Here is a 15,428-nt window from a genome sequence, read left to right on the forward strand (position 1 = left end):
TTCTAATCTCTGAATGTGAAGGATCTTGTGGACTCTCTCTCAATGCTTCAGCTTACAAGAGATGAGTATTTCTAGGTAAGATAAACCAGAAACTACAATATTGTAAAGATTTATTAAGCACTTACTACTTTAGGCATTATGTTAAGTACATTATAAGGATTTGCTCAGGTGACACCACAAACCTATAGTGTAGTACTATTACTGCCTTCACTTTATAAATGAAAACTGAGGCTTAGGAAGTAAAAACAAAAGAAAAAAAAAAGCAAAAACAAAACAAAATTCTTGGAAATTGGCAGAGCCAAGATTTAAATCAACACTCAAGGTTGTCTGCATTAGAATCCTGGATTTGGCACTATTACTGTAGATGAAATAAATTAGCACATAAAAATGGCATAGATAAATATCAACTGGCACAAAAGCAAGTACTTAAAAAAAGATATTAGTTTTTTTCAGTTTGTGTTCAATTTTTATGTCTTATTTTCTCTTTTGTTTAGTTTATTAAGCTGTTTTTAAAGTCTAAACTTTGTGCAGAAAGTGCACCTATCCTAAAATGTAGAGCTCATTGAGTGTTTACAACTGAATACTCCCATGTGATCAACACTTGGATCAAGAACAGAATATGGCCAGTACTCCATTTGCCCCATTCTAGGCACTCTCCCCTAACCCCCAGGGGTAACCACTATCTTGACTTCTAACAGTTGATTTGTTTTCACATGGTTTTGTTCTTTATATAAATGGAAGCATATAGTTTTACCCTTTTGTGCTGGGCTTCTTTCACTCAAATTAGGTTTGTGAAATTTGTCCACATTGTTGACTATAGTTAAACTTGTTGATTTCTTGTATTACATTGTGGAAACACACCACAATCTTTTTACTCATTCTATTGTTGACAGGCATTTGGTTAGTCTCTAGTTTAAGGCACTTGTGAATAGTATGGTCTTACATGTTCTAGCACATGTCCTTTGTTGAACATATGTTAACTTTTTATTAATCATTATGTACACTAGATACAGTGCAACATAATTGTTTAGTTAGAAGGAGGTCAAGAAGAAGAAGAAGATCCTCAGTTATTAGCATGTACTAAAAATGAATGTCAAGAGTCAGAAAATACAGCAAAACAGAAATAAAAGGAAAACAATCAGGGTTCAGTAGAGCTAGCCATCAGTTCTCTGGTTCATCTCAAATTGTATGAATCTGTATCTTTAAAAAGTAAGATGGACTCTATAACCTACAGATAAAAAGATGTACGATGGTGCCAGACTATGGGAGGACTCTCTTTCAGTTTCCTGGAGGATGAGAGGTGTGATGGTGGCTCCACAGTGAGGTCACGATGACCCAGAACAGACCCAAGGTGGCCATTCAGGAGGTGAGTTTATTTTTCAGGGCCACAGTGAGTTGGGATGAAGAAGTTGCCGAGAGTCCCCAGACCCTCTCCTCCCCAGCCTGCCATATGACAGAGAAGTTAGTGGGGAAATGATGAGCAGTGTTAAACAGGAACATAAGGAGTATCTGACTGCTTCCAAGCAGTCACGATTGGATATGGTTAGTATGTATGTTATGGGGAAACAAAGTGTAATAGGAAGTAAGATATCATCTGTTTCTACATGTGATATTAAGGTCTGGGGTGGGTAAGGAAGTATGGAGTATTAATAGTTTCTCCCTATTGAAGGTTGCAACTTGGAAGAGAAAGAGGATAGGGAGAGAGAATAGTTGGAGACACAGATATTACCAAAATAAAGATTTAATTTTTGGAGTCCTCAGCTTCTGGCAGGAGATAGAATTGAAATGATAATTATTGGGGAAAATATGTAGGTCAGACTTGTTGACCTGATAAAATTAGCTTTACATCCATTTTAGGGGCTGGGGAAACATTCAGCTATAATTGTCAAGCTAAATTGTGTGCCTTCCACTAACTACTCACAGAAATAAATACTGGCAGAAATGGGGGTAATGTTGCCAAAATTAGAGTATTGAAGATGGACCTGTCATCTTTGAGAAGGCAGATGAGGCAATGGAAGTAAGTGTCAGAGAAACTCAGGGTTGAAAGACATTTTAGAGATTGTCTGGTCCAACCAGCAGTGCATTCTACAGATGAGCAAAATGGAAACTTGCAAAGGTGAGTCAGCCTCTCAGGCCAGGCTGTCTGGGTTCAAACTGAAGCTGTCAGACTTACGGTCTGTGCCCAATTTTCATTTGTAAAATGGGATGATAATTGTGTCTATTTCAGAATTGTTTTGAAAATTAAATGACATAATCTATGTAGTGCTTAATGAGTGCCTGACATAGAGTAAGAGTCAGTTATTGGTCTTGAGTGACTGACCTAAAGTTTCACAACTAGTTAGAACTAGAGTTGTAAAGACCCCAAGTGTAGCAGTTCCTCTAACTTCTATTTTAGTGTGGCACAGCCATGTTATACTGTATCTTTCTCAGATTTCAGAAACTCTTTTCCTTTGCTCTGAATTCAGAGCCAATTTTGGGGGAGATATGAGAGTTAGGTAAATGAGACCAAAATAATCAATCTTCATACTCATAAAAGCTGGATTGGATGTTATGATTTAGATATAGAACAATAATCAAATTACTTCCCAATTCACTTGCTCACCTGCTTGCCTCAATTTAAATTTTGGTAGAGTACACACAAAGGAAAGTTTATCAGCAACCAAGACTGCTATCTTGCTTGGGGTGGGGGAGTACAACCAAGACCCCAACTCTCTCTGTGTAGAAGTTTTGAAATATTAGCTCTATTCAGTCAATAAATATGGACCAATGACTGTCACCCATCAACTAGATGATGTGCTCTACCTTCAGACTCAGAGGTATTTTAGGGAGGTGATCAAGAATTAGCCAGAAAAAGAAGGGAAGAAAGAACCTTCTGGGCAGAGGGAACAGTGTGTGAAGAAGTCATTCATGAAAATCAAAACAATGAAGTGAGTGAACAGTCTGGGAGACAGGATGCCAGCAAATCAGGAGCAGCACACCAGCTTTCTTCTCCAACTTCTAATACTAAAACAGCAATACAAGATTAAAAAATTAACATAAAATACTGGTTGATGATATAGAAATGAAGGGGAAATAATTTATTCATTCATTTAACAAATATGGAACAACTGTAATTTTAAGTCCAAGCTACTTTGTATCACTTTTTTTAAAGCTCCAGTGGCTTGCAATTGCACTAAAATGAAATCCCAACTCCTACCATGGCCTTCAAGGCCTTACCTAGTCTGTCCTCTGTTACCCTCTCTTTCTTTCTTACTTGCTATGATCTACCCACTTAGTTCTCTTTCTGTTCCTTTGGCATGCCAAGCTTGCTCCTGCTATAAGGCCTATATCCAGATCCTCTTTGTCCTTTTTAAAAATTTACTTCAGGATATTCTTTCCCCAGCTTTATTGAGATATTATGGACATATAACATATATAAGTCCAATGTGTACATGATTATTTGATATACATACATATTGCAAAATGATGACCACAGTAACATTAGTTAACATGTTTATCCTCTCATGTAATTACCACTTTTTTGGTGGGGTGATGACATTTAAGATCTACTCTCTTAACAACTTTCACATATGTAATACAGTATTGTTAATTATAGTCACCATGATGTACATTACATCCCCAGAACTTATTTATCTTATAGCTGGAAGTTTGTATCCTTTAATGAATATCTCCCATTTCCTGCATCCCTCAGGCCCTGGCAATTACCATTTTACTCTCTGTTTCTTTGAGTTCACTCTTTTAGATTCCTCGTATAAGGGAGAACATATAGTATTTGTCTTTCTCTGTCTGACTTATTTCCCTTAACATAATTCCCTCAAGGTTCATTTTTGTTGTTGCAAAAAGCAGAATTACCTTCTTTTTATGGCTGAATAATATTCCATTGTATGCATATACCACATTATCTTTATCCATTCATCCATTGATGGACACGTATGTTGTTTGCATGTCTTGCCTATTCCAAGTAAGGCTGCAAAGAACATGGAGATGCAGGTATCTCTTCAAGATAGTGATATTTCCTTCAGATATATACCCACAAGTGGAACTGCTGGATCACATGGTAGTTCCATTTTTGATATTGGGGAGAATCTCCATGCTGATTTCCATAGTGGCTGCACCAATTTTATGTTTCTACCAACAATGTTCAATTGTTTTCTTTTCTCAACATCCTTGCCAGCATTTCTCTCTCTCTTTTTTCTGATAATAGTCATTTTGATAGATGTGATGTGATAGTTCATTGTGGGTTTAATTTGTATTTCCCTAATCAGGTGTTCTTAAGGCTGTTTTTCATGCCATTCAGATTGCAGCCCAAACATCACTACCCAAAGAGGCTTTGTCTTACTGCTCTATCTGTAGAACCCTTTCCATTATAGTATTACTAGCCTGTTACATATACATACACACACACACACACACACACACACACACACACACACACACATACATATGATAGCAGTTAACAACTGAAGTCATATTGTCCTACTAATTTTTTACTTGCTCATTGTCTGGCTTCATCTTATTAAGATAAAAGCTTCCAGAGAAAAGGGATCCTGTTTGTGTCACTCATGGCTGATCTTTGGATCCCTAAAGACTGCTTGCCTACAGTAGGCTCTTGAAAAATATTTTTAAATGAATAATTAAGTGAGCAAATAGAAGAATGATGAATATAATTTACAGGCATACTCAGAGATATTGTGAGTTCAGTTTCAGATCACCACAATTAAATGAATATATTAATAAAGCCAGTCAAGAGAAATTTTTGTTTCTTAGCACATATACAACTTATATTTACACTATTTTATAGCCTATTAAGTGTGCATTGTATTATATTAAAAAATGGACATACTTTAATTAAAAAATATTTTATTGCTAAAAAATGCTAATGATTATCTGAGATTTCAACAAGTTGTAATCTATTTGCTGATGGAGTGTCTTGCCTCGATGCTCATGGCTGCTGACTGATCATAGTGGTGGTTGTGGAAGGTTGGAGTGTCTGTGCTAATTTCTTAAAATAAGACAGCCATGAAGTTTATAGCATCACTGGACTCTTCCTTTCACAAATGATTTCTCTGTAGCATTTGATGCTATTGGATAGCATTTTACACACAGTAGAACTTCTTTCCCAATTGGAGTCAATTCTATCAAATCCTGCCACTGCTTTACCAACTAAGTTTATGTAATATTCTAAATTCATTGTTATTTTAATAATTTTAACAGCATCTTCACCAGGAGTAGATTCCATCTCAAGATACCACTTACTTTGCTCAGCCATAACAAGTGATTCTATATCTGTTCAAGTGGTATTGTGAGATTGTAGCAACTCAGTTACATCTTCAGGCTCCGCTTCTAGTTCTAGTTCTCCTGCTATTTCCCCCACATCTGCACTTACTTCCTCCACTGAAATCTTGAATCCCTCAGAGTCATCCATGAGGGTTGGAATCAATTTCCCAACTCCTACTAATGTTGACATTTTAACTCCTTCCCATGAAACACAAATGTCCTTAATGATATCTAAAATGGTGAATCCTTTCTGGAAAGTTTTCAGTTACTTTGCCCAGATTCAGCCATTGCATTACAAAGTGTATTTCTTAAATAATAACCCTTATGGGTCACAGATACTCTGTTTTCCATGGGTTGCAGAATGGATGTTGTGTTAACAGGCACGAAAAAAGTCCAGTCATCTCATTGTATATCTCCATTAGAACTCTTGGGTAATCAGGTACAATGTCAATGGGCAGTGATATTTTGAAATAAATCTTTTTTTTCTGAGTAGTACGTTTCAACAGTGGGTCTAAAATGTTCAGTAAACCATGTTGTAAAGACATATGCAGTCATCCAGGCTTTGTTGTTCCCTTTATAGAGCACAGGCAGAATAGATTTAGTTGAACTTTTAAAGGCCCTAGGAGTTTTGGAATGGTGAATAAGCACTGGCTTCAACTTAAAGTGCATCAGCCCCTTCCCTGAGAGTCAGCCTGTCCTTTGAAGCTTTGAAGCCAGGCATTGACTTCTCTTCTTGAGCTATAAAAGTCTTAGATGGCATCTTCTTTTAATAGAAGGCTATTTAATCTACATTGATAAGCTGTTGTTCAGTACAGCCACCTACATTAATGACCTTAGCTAGGTCTTCTGGATAACGTGCAGCTTCTACATGAGCACTTGCTGCTACTTCTGTGTTATGGAGATGGGACCCTCATGAATCAATATCTGCTAGCTTCTAACTTTTCTTCTGCAACTTCCTCACCTCTCTGAGTCTTCACAGAATTGAAGAGAGTTAGGGCTTTGCTCTGGATTAGCCTTTGTTTTAAGGGAATGTTGTGGCTGGTTTGATCTTCTGTCCAGAGCACTAAAACTCTTTGTACATCAATATAAGGCTACTTTGCTTTCTTATCATTCATGTATTCACTGCAGTAGCACTTTAAACTTCCTTCCAGAATGTTTCCTTTGCATTCACAACCTGGCTCACTGTTTGGCCCAAGGGGTTCAGTTTTTGACCCATCTCAGCTTGTGACATGCCTTTCCTATTAAGCCTAATCATTTCTAACTTTCGATTTAAAGTGAGAGACTTATGACTTTTCCTTTCACTCAAACACTTAGAGGCCATTATAGGGTAATTAATTGTTCTAATTTCAATGTTTTTGTTTCTTGGGGAATAGGGAGGTCTGAAGAGAGGGAGGGAGACAGGGAACAGCTGGTCAGTGGAGCAGTCAGAACACAAGTTCACTGTCTTGTGTGAGCATGGCTCATGGTGCCCCAAAATAATACAATAGTAATTAATATCAAAGATCACTGATCACAAATCACTGTAACAAATTAGTAATAATAAGAAAGTGTGAAACACTGTGAGAATTACCCAAATGTGACAGAGAGACACAGAGTGAGCAATGTTGTTGGAAAATGGTACTGATAGACTTGCTTGATACAGGGTTGCCACAAACCTTCAATTCCTAAAAACACCATATCTCTGAAGTGAAATAAAGCAACATGCAATAAAATGAGGTATGTCTATATAAGCACTAGGGATTTTGAGGGCAATACTGTTTCCTTCAAGAACTCACAGCCTATGTAATTGATTTTAGTAAAATATACTAAAAGGCACATGTAAAATCCTGTGGAAGGATAGAGATGGAGGACTGGAAGGCTTCAGAGAAAAATTGATTATTAAGTAGAACCGCTTAGGGGTTGGCCAGAGAAAAAGGGCAGGAAGACATTTTGAGCAGAGGTAGCTGTGTGTGAGCACCCATTTTGTGAAAATGAAGAAAACGAAGGGAGTGCATCTTCAGACACTCAGAAATGTCATTCTGGCCTTTTGTGAAACAAATTTCAAATACAATAAAGACAAAAAAGCATAATACTACCATCAGGGAGAATAGTGAGGTTCAGGGGGGATTAGAATAATCTTTTTAAACAACAACTATAAATCCCTAACAAGAAAGGAAAGACATTTAACAAGTTCTTGGATATTTAAATATTAATAGAGAAATGGAAAGAATATATAACGGTGGGCCATGCTCTTGGAGAAGTGGAATGAGTGAGATGAATATTAAGAATTGTGGGAGGCAAGGAGCTATGGCCTAGAAAAATTCCAACAGCCAAAAAGGACTTTCAGATCCTCAGTAGGAAAAAGAAATATAAACCAACAAGTTAGCATAATAGTTGATAGAAAGAAGGCAAACCTTTTGGAGTGGAAATGCTACAACCAGCAACACATGCAGGGAAGAAAGTTCAGTATAGTTTTGTATTATTTTATATGACTTTATGCTCCCAGTTAAAAATACACTTAAATTAATGAAATAATTAAAATTTTTGATAATGGAAAGATTTGCTAATTTCTCTGAAATATGGAGAGTGAGAGAAGTTTCCTTTTCTATCAGAACAAATAATCGCAAGTACAGGAGAAAAAAGGTTTTTGCCTCATCTGGAAAGACCTATGTAGGATGTTGGTTAATTCTGTTTTAAGAGCACATAGAAATTGCTTTTACTCCCCTCCAAAATACTGCTTCAAATTACAGTAACTGTGTCTAAATCTAGGTATTTCCTGGCTTGGTTTGGTTGTGAAAATATAGACTTAGTTTATTTAAAAAAAATTTTTTTCCATTAAGTTTCTCTAGATCTCAGATGCTGTTCCAACAGGTGCCCTTTGGCTATACTGTACAATGAAAAAAATCTCTCAGAACTACAATAGTTTGGTTTGGACACTGATCCATTAATGAATATTAAGGAGTTATTGTGAAATATTGAGATTTAAGGGATTTACCTTCAGCTAAATGGGAAAGCGACCATTTACTTCACAAAGACCTGCTCTTCCACCCCTAATTATGTAGCAGGAAATGCATGTTCTAAGTGCTTCTGGTGCATATGTACATTTATGACACATAGCTGGATTTTTTGATGTCTTTAAAGGGCAACAGGGAGAAATGATTAAAGCATCCCTGGGGAAATATGAAGAACTCTTTGAGTCACAAAATTACCCCCAAATAGAACATGTTCAAAGGGACTTTTTGTCTGCATAATAAATAAAATTATTTTTCATGCAAACTATGTATACTTTTGCAACTTAGAATTTAGCAACTCATCTAAACCACTGAACGTTAGGAAGTATTCCTGCCCAGTTTCTTAGAACTTACACTGTTCCCTTTTCTTCTGAAGGCTGTTGTTATGAACATATATGTCAAAAATGATTTATGTGCTTCAGAACAAGTCTTGGTCTATGTTATTCAAAATCTCCCTGTGCTGATTCAATACTGCATCAAAAAACCAATATGTAAGTTGATATGGTTGAGCTGTAAGAAATTGACATTAAGTTTCAGATTGTCTCAAATAAATTGCCTCACTGAATTCCCCACCTCTTTCTGTTCAATGGTTTTGTATTTTAATTTTATAATGCATGAAGATTATACATATAATGACATTTATTATTGGCACATACTAAATTTAAAATTACAGAGGAGGAATTTCTTTTTTTCTCTCAAGATTATAGATAATAATTTAGCAATACTAATTATATTTGCTGATGCAATTTTTATGTCTCAAAAAAGAATATTTCCAATCAGAAGCCTTTGAAGTTGCATTTTCTAAATACATATGTTCATAATAGCATACACTCAAAAGGTGTTAAAACTAAGTTTTTTTCTTAGGCCCAAGAACTACCAAATAAGAGTTTCTACATATTGGAAGAATTTGTGAACATTCTTTAGTCTTTTCCTGTCAGCCTTACAGTAGGAAGAGAAGACTTTTTGAGAGGGCATGTGAGAGGCTGTGTAACATTGAAATGACCCTAGAAAAGCTACCAATAAACATGACTAAGCATGTTGAAATATTTAAAGAAGTAAAGATCATGAGGGAAAATATGAAATAGAGGGACTGTATTCTGAAGTTGGTTAAAATCAATGTAAATATAAGATGTATGACATGAAAAATATATGTATACAACTCTCTACTGGTTAAGAACAATCTGTTGATATAGGGTAGATTGTGGTTGTTACTCAAAAGGAAAAGATTGCACACAAGATAGAATGAGGGCAAAAAATGCTACATTCCCTCCCTCCCACCCTCCTTTCTCTTTTCATCTCTTCTTTCCTTCCTCTCCTTTAAACACTTACTACATGCTCTCATTGTGTGAGTATTGGCAATGGTATGATTAGCAAGAGGAGAGGCTCCCTGCACTTATGGAGATTGTCATATACAGATACAGAGGTGGGGGTGTGGAGGGGAATGTCCCTGAACTCTTTATCTTTGTGGGTTCTCCAAGTGCACATGGCTGATTTCCTGTCTTGGCTGTTTCTTTTAATGTTCTCTTGCTATTGGAGCTTCTCTATTAGTATGACTGTGAATATGCTCAAAACTTATAAATATTAAAAAAAATTCATCCTAAATTTTTGACTCTCTTTTTTCTTTCCTTTCTTCCTTTCTCTGTTTTTGAAAGCTGATACAGCTCAGGAATGGAGCTATGGCTGGAGCCCCTTGGCAGTGAGGGCTGATGAGGAGATGGTGGAAGTAGGACAAGAGGTCATTGTACGCTCGCTTAGTTCTCATCCTATAGTTCCCTCCACTTCACTATCGTTAGGGTATGTGTTGCTCCAGGTTCTGACAGCTACACCAGACTGTTGTGAAAATAAGCCCACAGACTCAACATTAACTTAAAAATCTGTACACAAAGAGAAATGAGGAGCTTGATTGCCAGTGAGAAGCCCAAGATTGTTAGACGTTTGTTGTCCTTTTGTACATGAATAAAGCTCAAGATTCTCCTGATCTTTCTGGGCATTGTTTTTGGATCCAAAAGTGAGTGAGGTCCTTGTACTCATGAATAAGTAAACTTATACATTTGAAAGGTAATTCAAGTACAGATTTTGAAAAAAGGGTGGAACAAGAGTAATGGAGGTCAAACATATATATGAAGGGATCCAAATTTACATTTTGAAAGCAAGGGGGTTTGTAGTAAACAGTGCAAAAATAGACCTATGAAAAAGTGTACTTAAAGAACAAAACAAAACAAACAATGGAGTCACTCTATTTGTTCCAGAGAACAAAGGGAATTATGACATTTAGGGAATTAAGCATATAGAATATTGTCTGTAGGTTGTTAACTTTTGAACACATGAAATTAATTTCTGTTGGTTATAATGGGGGCTGATTTTCCTCATCAGAGGAGATAGTATAAGCCCAGATTATGACAAGAATATATATAGGAAGCTTTATAATGGTATGTAAACAATTTCTATGGAGCCCAAACAAGAGAGAGAATTTTAGCTCAGGGTGTCAGGAGATACTTAATGGAAAATATGGCATTGTCTGCACCCTGAGGAAGAAGCAAGCATTCCAAAGGTGGGCAACAATCTGGGATGATGCTAGCCACCCTGAGGGAATGCGCATAGTCAGTTGTTCATTCAGCAAATCTATTGAGTCTCTGTTTTGTGTCTGACAATGTGCTTGGTTTACTGAGAGCATTGTGTGATTGGAGCTTAACAAGTGTATAAGGACTAGGAGAGGAGAGGTCAGAAAAAGTAGCTTGGAGCTTGGTGATAGAGAATTGGATTTAGTTTGGGAAATTATATAACTTTGGTCAATACTTTTGGATTTTATTTCAAATAAGAAAGGTTGTAAAAGCAGGGGTTGGAATTGAGGAATTGACTCAATAGCTTGCTAGCTTGCTTTCCTCTCACAGTTTTTTTTTGGTTACAGCTTCTATTGGCCATAAATTCTAAACTCTAGAGGGAACTCAACCCTTCCACACGGGAATCCTTTGCCATCCCCTGTCCATCGCCAACAAGGAAGACAAGGTATACAGGAAGGGGGACAAGGTCACGTAATTGGACTTGGATGGTGAGGAAGCAAGTAGCAGGAAAGGAATTAGTGTTTACTTTCAGTGTGGAGTTTTCTTTTAAGTTTGATCTCTGTGTTTCTCTCCCCCTCTTCCAATTGGATCATTTCCATTTTTGTTTTACATTGCCTTTTTTGGAGATTTTTCAGTTTCAAGTAAGATGAAAATTTGGACTGCCTCCCATTTCAGAGGAATCCTGGGCCCCAGAAAGCCAAGGAGGAAACAGTCTGGAGTCCAGGGCAAAGGGGTAGAGAAACAGGCTGCCTTGGTATAGCTTTACACCTTGTGGGTCACAGGTGGTCCAAATTAGGTGGTGGTTTAGGTGGCGCTAAGCACCATTTGGAGGCCAAAGTCCTAGCCAGAAATAGACAGTGTACCTGTCGTGTTTTCTGTGAAATATATAGAAATCTCTTTTTAGGTTTGGCTATGCCAGGAGCAGATGGCTTACACAATAAAGAATTCAGTACTTGACTACTTTTTTATCAAAAATAATCTAATTTCTCTCTTTTCTGTTCGTTTATGATCTTTAGGGCAATTTAACATGATTATATACATTGTTCTAGCTGTACATGCCTTTTCCTTAACATGCCTAGAAACCCCTATCTCCTACATTCCAGAAAGATGAATGCAGTATTTTATTTAATTCACTTTTTAAATGAAAGGATAATATACATGAAGTAAAATGTATAAAATAGTATCTTTTTGTATTGAAATATCATTGATATACAGTCTTATGTTGGTTTCAAGTATACAACACAGTGGTTCAACAGTTAGTGTATTATTAAATCCTCACCCCCACTAGTGCAGTTACTATCTGTCAACATGGGAAGATGTTAGAACCCTTGGCTGTATCCTCCATGATATACCACCATCCCTATGACATTTATACTATGATTGAGAATTTCTGTGCCCTTTATGCCCCTCACCCTCTCCACCCACCCACACCAACCCTTCTCCCATGGTAACCACCAGCCACTTCTCAGTGTCTATGAGTCTACTGCTATCAAATGGTATCTTAAGAGTAAGGCTTGCTGAATTCTTAAATTATACAGATCAAGCTATGGAGTATTTATAATATCTCATAAATTCTTTTCATTTAATTCAGACAGTAACCATCCCTTCTTTGGAAACATCCACTGTTTTGACTTCTTTCACTAGGAGTTCCATCTGTTTCTGAATATTTCATATACTTGGAACTGTATCATATGTACACTTTTGTGTTTGGCTTCCTTCATTCAACATAATGTCTGTGAGATCATCCATACCCTGACCGTGTATTTGTTCTTTTTATTCCAATGTAGTATTCCATTGTATCCGCATACCAAAATTTATTTATTCATTTTCTTTATTTGGGATATTTGGAGTGTTTCCAGTTTTTGGCTCTTTTGCATAAAGTTGCTTTGAATATTCTAATAATATAATAACAATACTTCTAATGATTGGTAAGGGAGTACGATTAGTAGGTAGGTATATGTCAAACATCAGTAGATTCTACCACACAGTTTTCCAAAGTGGTTGTTCCAATATATGGTCTACCAACAATGTTTGAGAGTTGCACTTACTTCATATTCTTGCTAACACTTTGCACTGTAGTCTTTTTAATTTTAGACAGTCTGTGGGTATGTAGGGTTGTTTCATTGGCTTCAATTTGTCATCCCCTGGTGTGTAATGATACTGAACATATTTTCAATTTTTGCTGTCCATTTTGAGTCCTTGTTTGTCAAGTATCTTTTAAAGGCTTTTGCCCACTTTAAAAATTGGGTTCTCCATCATTTTATTATATATTTGTGGGAATTATCTTTATATTCTATTACAAATCTATTATGGGTTATATATATATGTATGTATATGTATATATATATACTAAATAACTTCTCTCAGTTTGTGTCATGCCTTTTCAATCTCTAATTGTCTTCCCACAAACATGTTATTAACTTTAATGATGTCATGTGCATTCATTTCCCATGGCTTGCTGTAATGGATTACCATATACTTAGTCACTTAATACAACACAGTTCTTATCATACAGTTCTGTACATCAGAAGTCTGACACAGGTCTCACTGGGCTAAAATCAAGATGTTGGCAGGACAATGTTCCTCTTTAGGGGTTCTAGGAGAGAATTTCCTTGCTTTTCCCAGCTTCTGGAAAGGCAGCTTCTGCATTCCGTGGCTTGTGTTCCCTTCCTCCATCTTCAAAGCCAGCAACCTTAGTTCAAACTCAACCTTAATTCCTTTTTTGTAATGTAATCTAATATATTCACTGGTTCTGAGGTGAGGAAATTTCTTGACTTGGAGCTGCATGACTCCAATCTCTGCCTTTTCCCCAGTGTGCCTGAGTCTCAAATCTCCCTCTGCTTTTCTCTTATAAGGATGCCTGTAATTAGATCTAACATTCACCTTAGCTTAATTTCACCTATGATTTAATCACCTCTGTTTTTCCAAATAAGGTCATATTTACAAATTCTGGAGATTACAACATGGACATATATTTTTGGAGCTCAACCCACTGGCGTTCTATTTCATTGGTCTATTTATCTGTTCTCATACTAATACCCAATACTGTTTGTCAATTACTGTAACTTTATAGTAAATTTTATTTACTGTGAAATTGGATTATACAGATTTTTCAATTTAATTCTTTTTCATTGTCTTGGCTATGCTAAGTCCTTTATCTACATGAATCTTAGAATCACTTGTCTGTTTGCACAATAAAGTCTACTGGGATTTTGATTGGAATCATATTGAATCTATAAGTCAATATGTGGTTAATTATCATTTAATAATATTGAGTCTTCTAATCCATATTTATGGGGTATCTGTCCATTTCTTCAGGTCTTTAAAAAAATCTCAGCAATGTTTTATGGTTTTCATTTTAGAGGTCTTGTTCAACTTTTGTTAGATTTTTTTCCCCTGGTACTTTATTTCTGATACTATTACCAGTTTTTTAGAATTGTATTTTCTAATTGTTGCTAGTGTATAGAAAGATAATAGATTTTTGTATATTATTCTTTTATCCAAAGGTTTTGCTAATTTCACTTAACAATTCTAATTGCAATTTAGATTCTTTTGAATTTTCTAAATATACTAACTACCATGTCATCTGCAAAAAAGGGCAGTTTTACTTCTTTCATTTTAATCTTTATACTCATCCTTCTACCCCCTTGCTTTATTGCACTTACTAGAATATCTGCACAATGTTGAATGGAACTAATATAATGGTAGCTCTGGGTAATTTGTAGGTGCAGTTTGTCAGAGTATCAGATTAAGGGACTTTATTTACCTTATACTGATGAAGGAATTTCCCTTTTACTACTTTGTTGTTAGTTTTTATCATGACCAAGTATTTTGTTTTGTTTTGTTTTTTCAAATGGGGTCCCTTTCTGCAGCCTTTGGTATAATCATTTTTTTCCCTTTATTCTGTCCATAGGTTAAATGATGTATTGATTGGTGCTCAAATGTTAAAACAATCTTGTTTTCCTGGAATAAGCCCTACTTCACTTGTTGTCTTACCCTTTCTATATATTATTTGTCTCTATTTGCTAATATTTTGTTAAGGACTTTTGTGTTAATGTTCATGAGAGATACTGACCTATATTTTTAAAAAAATGTATCATTATTACACCAACTTCTTAAAATGAGTTGGGAATGTTCCTTCTTTCCTTAATCTTTGAAAGAGTTTGTGTAAGTTTGACATTATTTCTTCCTTAAATGTTCGTAAGCATTATTTTGGGGCTTGTGGTTTTCTTTGTGGGAAGGTTTTAAATCACAGATTAGGCCTAATCAAGCTCAATATAATTTTTTAAACAATCTCTCCTTTATGGTCACATAGCATGTATTTGCATTTTCACACCATTTCTTTAAGCTTCTTAATACATCTTTACATATTCAAAACCTCACATTTATATTTGAACCAACTTCTACCATGTATCTGAGTGGCCTGCCAAGAGTAACACTGCTGAGAAAAAGTTGTTTTCTCAGAATGTCTGAGTAGATTAACTAAACCAATACTTATTGTATGCCTACTGCGTGTCAGGTACTATATGCTAATCAGAGGTACTATGAGCTGCTCAAAATAGAGTGAAACCTATGGATACTTAAGCAAATAAGTTATAGG

General features: G+C 35.9%; 1 pseudogene; it reads left to right on the forward strand.

Annotated features, from left to right (window-relative positions):
* Positions 1–1,330: 1,330 nt before the first annotated feature.
* LOC118907094 (60S ribosomal protein L7-like) overlaps positions 1,331–15,428 on the forward strand; it is a 35,457-nt pseudogene continuing 21,359 nt past the window's right edge.

This window comes from Manis pentadactyla, chromosome 1 (assembly GCF_030020395.1).
Source record: "Manis pentadactyla isolate mManPen7 chromosome 1, mManPen7.hap1, whole genome shotgun sequence".
Classification (NCBI taxonomy): domain Eukaryota; kingdom Metazoa; phylum Chordata; class Mammalia; order Pholidota; family Manidae; genus Manis; species Manis pentadactyla.